The 2350-nt window shown below is 37.6% G+C and overlaps 1 non-coding gene across 1 annotated transcript; it reads right to left on the bottom strand.

Annotated features, from left to right (window-relative positions):
* Window positions 1–1448: 1448 nt before the first annotated feature.
* Window positions 1449–1556, bottom strand: LOC130952314 (small nucleolar RNA R71). Its single transcript, XR_009074494.1, has one exon. It is a non-coding gene; the product is annotated as a small nucleolar RNA R71 (small nucleolar RNA).
* Window positions 1557–2350: the final 794 nt, after the last annotated feature.

The raw sequence follows: 2350 nt of genomic DNA, 5'->3' as shown, positions 1-2350 counted from the left end.
GAATTGAAGATTCAGAACATACTGCAGAGGAATCACACAGAAAAAGCTGAGCATTCAAAAATGCCCAGTGAAGAAGACAGACTGGCGTTTAAACGCCAGCCAGGGTGCCTGGCTGGGCGTTTAACGCCCAAAGGGGTAGTAGTTTGGGTGTTAAACGCCAGAATGTGCACCATTCTGGGCGTTTAACGCCAGGATGGCAAAGGGGGAAGATTTTGTTTTCAAAATCAATTTTTTTCAAGTTTTCAAAGTTTTTCAAAATCAAATCTTTTTCAAATCATATCTTTTCAAAATCAATTTCTTTCCTTTTTCAAAGATACTTACTAACAATTAATGATTTGATTGAACATTTTTTGCCTTTTCTGTTGAGGAAGGTTTTATGTTTGAATCATATCTTTTCTTGTTAGGCAAGTCATTAATTTTTAAAATCATATCTTTTCAAATTGTTTTCAAATCATATCTTTTTAAATTGTTTTCAAATCAAATCTTTTTAAATTGTTTTCAAATCATATCTTTTCAATCACATCTTTTTAAAACCAATCATATCTTTTTAATCACATCTTTTTCAAAATAAGTTTTCAATCAAATCTTTTTAATTTCTAATTTCAAAATCTTTTTCAAAAATCACTTGATTTCTTTTCCACTCTTATTTTCGAAAATCAATTAAGTGTTTTTCAAAATGTTTTCAAAATCTTTTACTTAAATTTTCGAAAATTACTTCCCTTCTTCTCACATCCTTCTAATTCTGAACTAACTCTATTCCTTAATGCAAAATTCGAACTCCATCTTCTTTGATAAGTTCGAATTTTCTACTTCTGTCTTCTACTTTTCTTTTCCTCTGACACCTCAAGGAATCTCTATACTGTGACATAGAGGATTCCATATTTTCTTGTTTTCTTCTCTTTCATATGAGCAGGAACAAAGACAAAGGCATTCTTGTTGAAGCTGACCCTGAACCTGAAAGGACCTTGAAGCGGAAGCTAAGAGAAGCTAAGGCACAACTCTCTGTTGAGGACCTGACCAAATTCTTCAAAGAAGAAGAACCCATGGCAGCCGAAAACAACAACAATGCCAACAATGCAAGGAAGGTGCTGGGTGACTTTACTGCACCTACTCCCGACTTTTATGGGAGAAGCATCTCTATCCCTGCCATTGGAGCAAACAACTTTGAGCTTAAGCCTCAATTAGTTTCTCTAATGCAACAGAATTGCAAGTTTCATGGACTTCCATTGGAAGATCCTCATCAGTTCTTAGTTGAGTTCTTGCAAATCTGTGACACAGTCAAGACTAATGGGGTTGACCCTGAGGTCTACAGACTTATGCTATTCCCTTTTGCTGTAAGAGACAGAGCTAGAACATGGTTGGATTCACAGCCTAAAGAAAGCCTGGACTCATGGGAAAAGCTAGTCAATGCCTTCTTGGCAAAGTTCTTTCCACCTCAAAAATTGAGTAAGCTTAGAGTGGAAGTCCAAACCTTCAGACAGAAGGATGGAGAATCCCTCTATGAAGCTTGGGAAAGATACAAACAATTAATCAGAAAGTGTCCTTCTGACATGCTTTCTGAATGGAGCATCATAGGTATTTTCTATGATGGTCTCTCTGAACTATCCAAGATGTCTTTGGATAGCTCTGCTGGAGGATCTCTTCATTTGAAGAAGACGCCTACAGAAGCTCAAGAGCTAATTGAAATGGTTGCAAATAACCAATTCATGTACACTTCTGAAAGGAATCCTGTGAACAATGGGACAAATCAGAAGAAAGGAGTTCTTGAGATTGATGCTCTGAATGCCATTCTGGCTCAGAACAAGATATTGACTCAACAAGTCAATTTGATTTCTCAAAGTCTGTCTGGAATGCAAAATGCACCTGGCAGTACTAAGGATGCTTCATCTGAGGAAGAAGCTTATGATCCTGAGAACCCTTCAATGGAAGAGGTGAATTACCTAGGAGAACCCTATGGAAACACCTATAATTCTTCATGGAGAAATCGCCCAAATTTCTCATGGAAGAATCAAGAGAGACCTCAACAAGGTTTCAATAACAATAATGGTGGAAGAAACAGGTTTAGCAATGGCAAGCCTTTTCCATCATCTTCTCAGCAACAGACAGAGAATGCTAAGCAGAATACCTCTGACTTAGCAACCATGGTCTCTGATCTAATCAAAACCACTCAAAGTCTCATGAATGAAACAAGGTCCTCCATTAGAAATTTGGAGGCACAAGTGGGACAGCTGAGCAAGAAAGTTACTGAACTCCCTCCTAGTACTCTCCCAAGTAATACAGAAGAAAATCCAAAAGGAGAGTGCAAAGCCATAAACATGGCCGAATATGGAGAGGAAAAGAGAAGGGGTGG

The sequence above is a fragment of the Arachis stenosperma genome, chromosome 9 (genome assembly GCF_014773155.1).
Source record: "Arachis stenosperma cultivar V10309 chromosome 9, arast.V10309.gnm1.PFL2, whole genome shotgun sequence".
NCBI classification, from domain to species: Eukaryota; Viridiplantae; Streptophyta; class Magnoliopsida; order Fabales; family Fabaceae; genus Arachis; species Arachis stenosperma.
Note: the sequence above shows the minus strand (reverse complement) of the source record. Positions and strands in the feature narration are given on the sequence as shown.